This window comes from Etheostoma spectabile, chromosome 13, assembly GCF_008692095.1.
Source record: "Etheostoma spectabile isolate EspeVRDwgs_2016 chromosome 13, UIUC_Espe_1.0, whole genome shotgun sequence".
NCBI classification, from domain to species: Eukaryota; Metazoa; Chordata; class Actinopteri; order Perciformes; family Percidae; genus Etheostoma; species Etheostoma spectabile.
Genome location: NC_045745.1, coordinates 12,964,780 through 12,974,866, shown reverse-complemented (window position 1 = coordinate 12,974,866; position 10,087 = coordinate 12,964,780). Strand labels below are relative to the sequence as shown.

General features: G+C 38.8%; 1 protein-coding gene across 5 annotated transcripts in view; it reads right to left on the bottom strand.

Annotated features, from left to right (window-relative positions):
• The window catches only part of myo7ab (myosin VIIAb), a 55,483-nt gene that overhangs the window by 2,441 nt on the left and 42,955 nt on the right, over positions 1-10,087 (bottom strand). The window lies entirely within an intron of this gene.

The window sequence follows — 10,087 nt, the reverse complement described above, 5'->3', positions numbered from 1 at the left end:
TGATCGCTCATCCCGGCTTAATCGGTTGCACGTTTGCCGAGCAGGAAACAGGTGGAGCTATGTCAGCCAGGTGTAGATAACCAGGATAAGTGCACGTTCACGACTTCTCAAATAGACCATGTTATCGATCACAGATTTACTGATGCAGAGATGAGAAGAAGCGCGCCAATGTTTCACCCAATGGCAGCATCTTCAATGGAAAATAACGAGGAGGGGAAGAAAATGCAAAAGGGAAATCGGCTTTATCAAACGGAGAGAAAAAGCCCAACATAGCGGACCCTACTGAAGTGTGGGGGTGTAAAATTATCTACTTTCTCAAAGTGAGCAGAGGGAACTAATGTTCCTTGGGAAATGGACCCTACGGACTTTAGGCTTAATTTCAAACCCTTATTCACACGTGAAAAAAAGTTTTCAACCATGCACAAATCTCTATAAGATACATCTAATTCTTTGTACAATTAATGTTCATACAGAACAATCAGAAAGGGACAACAACTAGAAAAAAAAGTAAATGACTTTAATACACGCTGTGAACATATATGTAAAACAATATTCATGTTTTTTTATTCTTCTGACAAGTGACCGCACCAAAATAAAAAGATTAAGAAGCATTGTGGTGTTCCCGGTGTGATGAATTTAAATTACACTACATACGTGCTGTATATAGGCCACGTTATCGGTCCAGGGATGTGAGACTTATTGAAAAGGTTATGAAACCAATGTAAGCAACAAAAAACAATAGGCCCACTATTACTATTAAGGAGTAACACAAACTACCCTTCATTAGAGAAGGACAAGCAACAAGAAAATGAAATCATGACTGTATTGGTCTCTGACCAGTCTGCCATTATTATCATCTGGGAATATCACTACATTAATATCGTCACACTTCATCTCCGGAGCGCGTCCTGTATAAACCTGAAGCTGAGACCACGGACGCTGCGCTGCTCATCTCTACTTTTACAGAGAGAGTGGACACTGACGCGACTCGCAGGTCTGCTGGCAGGCAGCAGCCACCGGCCACCGGGCACCAGCCACCGGGCACCAGCCACCGGGCAGCGGCCGCACGCCAGGCAGCCTCGACATAGTACCGTCCCACCGGGAAAAGTCCCACTCCGCATCTGGGTGCCAGTGCAACAATTTCTAACCATCTAAACAACTGTAGTAGGGTTTAAATCAAACTTGCGAAAACAAAAGTGACAAGTAGCTAATGTATGTTAATAAAAATAAAGCAGAACACATGCAGAAGACAACGCAATAACTGTTGAACACGTTTATTTCGGATCAGAGCCGCAGCTGATTTGACACATGAGACTCCAGGATTAATCTTAGCCTGGCTGTTAGCCTGCTCTGGACCAGGCTAGCCGCAAAGAATAAATCTCCATGGTTACTTGGCTGGGCTTAATTCAATCTGGTTTCGTGCAACCAAGTCCAAGTAAATTCATCCAGGATAACTTGAATATCCGGCTTAATCCCTTATCCTAGTTTGTGCAACAGGCCCCGCCTGCTGGTTCAAACTGGGCAGTTGATAACAACACACGGCCCAAACACAAACAGAAACTCCGTCATTACAAACGGAGAAAATACCGGCATTAGCATTGTTGTCAGAAAAGATAGTATTTCAAATTTCCTTGTTTCCTTATATTGATGACGCATTGTGGTCCTTTGGGATATTAAGTAAATATATACATTTGACCCTTTAAATGATTACTGCATTACTTCCACCCCCTCTTCTTATCTATGACGGTCGGCTTTTCCTCCACCAATAAATTACTTTTCATCACTGGTTCATTGTTTTGTAAATTCAAACTTCATTTAATTGAGAATAGCATGAATTTAATATTACTGTATATCAATTCAATATAATACTTTGGTGACCTTTGACCTTGAACCCTTTCAGGGCTACAAAATGGACGACCTCCTGACCTCTACATCAGCCAGATGCTGACGACCATGACCAAACAGCGAACTACCGGGGCAACAGCAAGTGAGCAGAGCTGGAAAATATGATTGCAACCAATCAATCAATCCTGCATTCATCCACACGCAGTGTGAACACATGTAACAAAAGCTCTTATTTTCACAAACTGTGTGAATTGTTACACAAAGTGGTTATTAATGTAGTGTATTGGTGTTTAGCTGTGGACACTGTAATGCAACATTTTCATTTATGTTATATGTATCGGCCCTGTCAAAAAACTCACCTATTGCCTTTAAATACCTTTTCCCACAGTAACACACGTAACGCAACAATTGGAAATGGAGGCTTTCTATCAGCATTAATCACTGTAAACTGCTGGTCATTTTATCTGCCGTCTATTTACCACCACAAGTTAGTAATTCCTGCCACAAACGCTTGAGCGGTCAGTCAGATGTCGTGAGCATTACCTATATGTCTTAATGGTCTTTGATGCTTTTAGTTTGAAAGTCTCCTCTAGAATATATGTTATTTTGTATAAGGGTTTGTGTTGTACATGGAGGACAAAACGATGACAATGGTTCAACCAGAGGGAAAGAGACAAAGATCCTCTGAGCAACATATGAGCAGAATATGAAGAGAAGATATCAGCCGTCATTGGTAAAGAAACTGGAAGCTTAGCATCATCATGTGTGCAGATTTAAATAGAACGGTTCCTGTTCTAGTGGCAATTGCACAATAATGCAGCCTGTATCACGTGGAATTAACTGGCAAGCTCTTCTTCAAACTTACAATCCAAACAGAAGGTCAGTCTAGGGTTAGCACTATTGGAATGTCAGAACATACGGAGGACTGACAAATCACAGTTAAACTCTTTAATCTAAGCACTGAGTGGACTGCAGCAGGAACAAAGAACTGGACTTTTCAAATTTATTTTGCCCTTTCATGCAGCACTGTGGGACATCGACTGAATGGAAGTTTGAATCATTCATTCATCTTTTGGGGCCAAAAACTATTCAAATATAAACTGGTGTCTGTTTTAACAAAGAACAAAAACATCAATATAACAGCTGATTACAAACTTTTTAACGGTAGTGCATGTCATTGAATCATCAGTCAGTTTTCTCCGTTTTATCTCTGTGCTGTCTGATGTAAGGGGCTTTTAATGGTAAACTATTTTTAGGCTTTTTGAGATATACAATTAAAAACTGTGTTTTCTCAAATACCGGCATCGGTGTCAAGACAACAAAACGTTCTAGCTACTGGCTTTATTACAGAAACAAAATGTGAATGAAAATCTGAAACAGTTGGATCCCAAAAAACTTGTAATTTGTGTTGTGAAGTAGCTTAATTTTTTCATCGCATCTTATTATGCTCAGAATTGTTATAACTTTACCAAACCGGCATCAAATATAGTCACTTTTGTAAAACCATATTATTAACACACAACCCTTCAGCTTTGTTTTGTGTTCTTTATTGATAAATTGACAATTTGACAATTTATGTGGTCAAACTTGGAAACATTAAGAAGAAAGAGGCAATCTGGATTTAAACAAGTCAACATGTGCAATGAAAAATACCATATGTGTGCCATAAAGTTCAAACGCCCTTCCTTCTTTATGTGTTGACTATTTGTAGAACAGTAACACAGACTGTAGATGTGGACCGGTGTCTCAAATGTACAAACCATAGCGTTGATTTTTAAGAGATGAAGTCCTAATCATACCACTGTGTTCTTGGACCTGTGACCAGATATCTTGATGTAGACATTAATAAATGAATTTTGCAAAGAGCACAGAGGTTTATTTCTCTAAATATGGGTGCACTGAACAACAGGAGTTGGTTATATTGTATATTAGTCTCACCTGTACAGGTAAGTCCTTTTCAATGGCTAAAAAAAAAAGTCTTGACGCCGCCGCATGTTATGGTATAAATACGTATCTATTGAATGTTTTCATTCACAGTTTTGTATTCATTCATGTATATAGTTTACAGTGAAAATAAGGCAAAAAAGGACAGTGTCTTGTCTTCAATATGGAAATACATTTATTTAAAGCATCAGGTCTGTAAAACCACCAATGTCATTTTTACACTTCAGTTCTGTACAAATTACATACTGTATGTGTAATTATTGATGTGAATGTGATGTGTATGCTCTCAGAGGCAGCTGTATGTCAGTGACAGTTGACGGTTGGGCATCTTCTCTGCTTGGGAGTTGCCACTGGTGACTGACCATATATCATCATTTCTGTAATAGAGTTCAGAAACAGATACAGGTAAGGATTATACAATGCATAAAAAGAACTAGTACATATGTACAAAAAAAAAATCAAAGTATAGAATGTCTTTAAAAGTCACAGTTACATGTGGTAAGTCATGAAAAAGTTATAGTACGTCATAAAAAGTAAAAAGAAGTCATAGTATAGTAGTCGTAAAAAGTTACACAAAAAAGTTGTAGTATAGTATTTCATAAAAAAGTCATGAAATAGTATGTCATAGAAAATACAAAAAGTCATAGTATAGTATGTCATAAAAAGTCAAAGTCATGTCACAAATTTTTAAAAAGTCAGTTAAAAGTCATGTATGTCAAAAAGTAATAAAAATAGCATGTCATTAAAAAGTCATAAAAATGTCATAGTAAGTATGTCATAAAATGTCATGTCATAAAAAGTAAAAAAAGGTCATAGTGTAGTATGTATAAATGTCTAGTATGTCATAAAAAGTCAAGAAAGTCATAGTAAGTATGACATAAAAAGTTATAGAATGTCCTACAAATAAATAAAAGAGTCATGGTATGTCTAAAAAGGTTAAAAAATGTTATAGTACAGCATGTCATAAAAAAGTTGTACAGTACGTCATGAAAATCATAGTAAGGTATACCATAGAAAAGTCAAGAAGAATAGAATAGTATGTCAGTCAAAAAGTCATAGTATAATGTCATAAAAGTCTTAGTAAAGTATATCATAAAAAGTCATAGTAGTCATTAAAGTCTTAGTAAAGTATATCATAAAAAGTTAAAAAGTCATTGTATGTCATTAAAGTCTTAGTAAGTATATCATAAAAAGTTTAAAAGTCATAGTATAGTATGTCATGAAATAAATAATGTCATAGTACAGTATGTATAAAAAGTCATAGTATAGTATCTCATAAACTTTTTTTTTTAAAAGTCATAGAAAAGTTTAGTATGTCATAAAATTATACAAAAAAGACTTAGTATATTATGTCATAAAAAGTGTTTTAAAAGCATAGTATGTCATAAAAAAATCATAAAAAAGTCATAGTATAGTATGTCATTTTTTAAGTCAATATAGTATGTCAAAAGGTCATAGTATAGTACATCATAAAAAGTCATAATATATTATGTCAAAAAAGTCTGGTATAGTTTGTCATAGAAAACACAAAAAAGTAATAGTATAGTAGTCATAAAAAGTCAAAAAGTCATAGCATGTAGTGAAAAGTCAAGAAAGGCATAGTATAGTAGATCATAAAAAGTCATAGGTCATAAAAGTCATACTATGTCATAAAAATCATGTATAGTATGTATAAAAAGTTATAGTATGTCATAAAAAGTATTTTTTAAAGTCCATATACTATGTCAAAAAGTCATAGTATACTATATCATAAAAAGTTTTTTTTAAAAGTCAGTATAGCATGTCAAAAAGTCATATGAATGAATATAAATATATTTATAGATATATATTATTTTTTATTTTTCCCGTGCAAATCACCCTGGACACTCGACGACTACCAATCATGGCTGCAACCACTTGTCGTCGGAGCAGTCTTCTGGCCCCAGGGGCTGCAGGCTGTGTTTTTACCATGCAGAGTCTGGACCCAAGGCCACGCAGACCGACAAGCAAGGAAACGGAGTCGCAGTGCACGTCCCGGAGGCTCTGAACACTTTCCGCACTCCATGTCCAAACATACATCCAAACGAGAAATTGCTCTGAAAACGAGTCTTTGTAAAAACTCCAGCCAGAGTGGAGATTTAGGAAATCTTCGTTTGCATGTAAACTGAGACAAATGGAGGTTTAAGCAGCAAAGGAAGTGAGGAAGAGAAGAAAGTTTTTTTTTTTTTTTTTTTTTAAGGCGAGGAAGTGATTCATTACCGTTGTTGCTGGTTTGCTATTTTAGGGTTCTGATTGGCTAACGTGGGCTTGAGCTTCTTGTTACACTGTCATCTACAGGTTTGGCATGCTCTTGACGGCATAATTCACGGGTACTTGTAACCGAACACTGAAAGCTGTGCACAATGTTATTTTTTTTAAATGGAGAGTGTGAAATGTCCGTTTATGACAATAGTCGGTCATATCGCTGTTTTTTTTTCACCGCGTGATCAAGGTGGCAGGCGTGTCTCGCTAAGGTGGCTGCCTAATGCAAGTGCTACGGAAAACCCTGGTAGTTCTGTCATAAAAAGTACCAAAAATAAATTCAGTATATAGTATAATACGTCATAAAAAGTCTAAAAAGTCATAGTATGTAATAAAAGTTATAAAAAAAAAGTCATAGTATAATATGTCAGGAAAAGTCTGTGGAAAAAACTGTTTCAAAAGTCTCACCTCTTTGATTTTACCTTTCACCACATTTCTTTACAGTGGCTCACCTGTTTTGAACTTGCTATAAGTGCCGTTTTCCAGTGGGACGGGCTGCCCGAGCAGAAAGCAGTCCTCGCTCTCGCCACCTGTCAGAAAACACAACATGATGTGACCGATATCATATTACATCTACATATTATTCAGATTGCATACAGGTAAGGATCTCCTGCTAACTGCGTCCACTGTGGTTCTGTAATTCACCCGTGGAAGTGAAGATGATGGTGATCAGCACAAGGGACATCAGATCAGTGAGAATCCACATCAGGTTATACTGTTCTGGACTTGAGAGACAAACAGAAGTAAAAGGGAAGTCCGTGTTTAATATGCCGACATTATTTACACGTACAGGTAAATAAAACTAGTGTTCTCTAAAAAGACCCCATTTTTGTATGGATACTAACAATACAAAATAATAAAGTGTAAACTCTCCTCATGAGATAACATGTTAATTAAGGATTCCCTCATTAACCGAGATAGATAAACAAGTAATATTTCAACTTCATATCTACGGGTAGTTAATCTACAGCAATTCATCATATTCTATAAAGAATCATTTATTTGTAGCTTCGCTGTCCGTGATAACCACGTCAACTTTTCCTTGTTTTCGGCTGATCAAAGAGGCTTTGTAAAGACTTTATTTGGCTTAAGAATTTTTCACACACAAGGACACTTCATCCTTCAGTTTATTGCAAACATTTAAATGAACACATCTGGCGACGGACCAGGAAGGGATGAAAAACTTTCATTAAAGAAGTAAAGAAAGGGGTCAGACAAATTTAGTGGAATAAAAAGTATAGTATAACCTCTGAGATGTAGTGAGTAGAAGTATAAAGAAGCAGAAAAACTCAAATAGACATTCAAGGTACTTGTACTTTACTTGAATAAAGTAAACAGTGCGGCTGTAGCTGATATGTTACCTGAGGAAGGAGGGGAGCGCAGGTGCCGAGGAGCTGGGGGGCATGGTGGGTGACCGACTGGCTCCGTACACCAGGCCAGAGAGAAGACCACGGCTGGCTGATCAATACAGGTTGGTGGTGATGTTCACTGCAGCCAACTCCCTGCACACAAGTGAGGAGAAAAGTCGATGTGTCACAAAATACCAGGGGTCATCTTTCATGCCCAGACCACCACCGTGAGCGATCAGGGACATGGAGCTGTAGTGCAGGTTGAGTTTGACGATGTGGTCTCTCTGGAGCTCCTCTAGAGAGAGCCGACTGCCTGATGTCTGCTGGAGCTCGGGAGGATGCTTTTGACAAAGGCCCGCTGATTGACGGCAGCCACAGCACCTAGTGAAACACGCACACACAGAATTATAATGGAGTCTGGTGTGAAAAACTTTTTTACAGAACTGAACTAATGCAGCTGACATTACTTCAACTACTCCTTGGTTGTAGTTAAAAGGTCTAGTGTTGTGGCCAGTGTTGTTAGCTAGTTGGTATGAGGTTTAACTCGACACAGCGGCAGCGGGTTTGACCCCGACCTGCGGCCTTGCTGCATGTCAGTGCCCTCTCTCTCCCTTTCATGTCTACATCATCCCATTGAAATAAAGGCTGAAATGCCTAAAAAAGGTCTAGTGTGTAGGATATAGGTGATTTATTGGCAGAAATGAGCCCTTTATAGCTACATATAGGGAGTGGGTCGTCTTCCACAGAGTCCACCATGTTGCGCCACCATGTTTCTACAGGAGCCAGAACAGACAAACCAAACGTCTCTAGAGAAGGCCATTCATGTTCTCACAGAACACGCTTGGCACATGAAAGAAGTGGTCATACTAGTGGTTCATCCATCTTGCTTTGCCCTACAAGTCTAGCTATCCTGACCCTTCTAGATGGTTAGAAGAATCTTGGGGAACAGAGGTTTAGCTATGTAAATTTAATGTAAGGTAACACATAAGAGGGTCAAAAACTGGAGCCCAAAGACTGCAGGTCAACACGCTAACCTTTGTGGTACAGGCCCCTGAAGCAACAATGTCTTCACTTTTTCATATTTAGCTGACTGTCCATTGGTGGAGCATCAAAACTGGAGTAAAGGAGGACATACGGACCTCGAGGACTGAATGGAGGACTCGATAACATCCAGCGTGCGTTGGATCCAGGAGTCTCTAAATGGGTGACCACTGGGTGGATAGTAGAGGTCAAAGATACCAGTTGATTTCTCTGAGCTGCCAGCTGGAGGAAGGCTTGCAGGCTGCAGACACGCTGCTTTCCTGCCTGCATTCGCTCCTCTGCTCCAGAAAGCCAGCTGTACAAACGGATTGTGCTGGAAGGGACAACCGTCAATATCTAATTATTACTGTGACATAACATGCAGGCCACTATGTTCTTCATCTGCCGGCTGGTGTTGTAGTACGGGGTGGATACTAATCAGTGTGAAAATAGTTGTGTGAAGTCTTTATAGCTCTGGAAAAGCGTGTCAGGTCTGAGAAAAGAGCTAGTGACAAAGTAAACTCAGTATAAAAAGTACTGCAGTAGTTACTATTGTTATGCGACTCACAGAGAGGAACCAGGCCCCTGCGTTCAGGCTCTCCAGCTCGGCCCAGGTGAACATGGCAGCGGGGTGTCAGTTCGGTTGGGGAAAACTGGTGGACGTTGGTGGTCCGTGCAGGGTGTGGTCATGCATCAGGAAAGGCACCCCATCAACGCTACAACCACGACCACAACTAATTATTTCAACAGTGTAGCCAAGAGAAATCCAACATTATATTTAATGTATAAAAATAAACCAAGTCTAGGATCTGTTTGAAATCTCATAAAATACTATCATAATAAGATCTTTTTTTTAAATGGCTAGTATGACATTAAATTAATAAGTAGTGCATTCTGTCTGATAATATGGATTTTGTCACGCGAAAAATGCCCCGATTTAACTGAGATTAGCAAGAATTACGAGAATGAGAAGTGAGTTTACGACGATATACTCAACTGCCTGAAGCCAATGGCAGACTGCAAGGCAGATGGTTAAAATAATACCATTAAATAAAATAATTGCGATGATGGGCGAGTGGCGCTCAAGGTACAGTTAGAAGTTGGTATGCGCTTTCCAAGACAAGCTCAGGTTTCTACCAGACTGAAATATCTCAACAACTATGGATGTACAGCCATCTTGTGCAAACATCAGGTCAAATTAATTCTTTGGTTTATGCCTATTCCTGCAAATTGGTAACATTCCATCAGCTTCAGATGCACTGTGTTCAGTGATAATTAGCAAATGTAAGCATGCTAACACGCTAAACTAAGAGGGATAAACACCCATGCTAACATCACTTTATTTGACTTTTTTACAATGCCCCATATATACACCGTACACATTTCACCTGTGAAGCTAGACCAAGGCCTAGCACTAGATAGTGACCTCGTGATCACACTAAGTCAAGCGGCGCTTTTTCACTTATCCTGGATATCTTTATTCTACTTTTGTGCAACAGGTCCCGGGTTGCCAGATATAGGAAAGCAGCAAACAAACAAACAGGATCCGGATATACCCGGACAGGATATACCCGACCTTAAAACAACACCATGTTTTTAACAGTTGCGTGTCCAGAGACGTAACAAACCCCGGGTAAATATTGGAGATG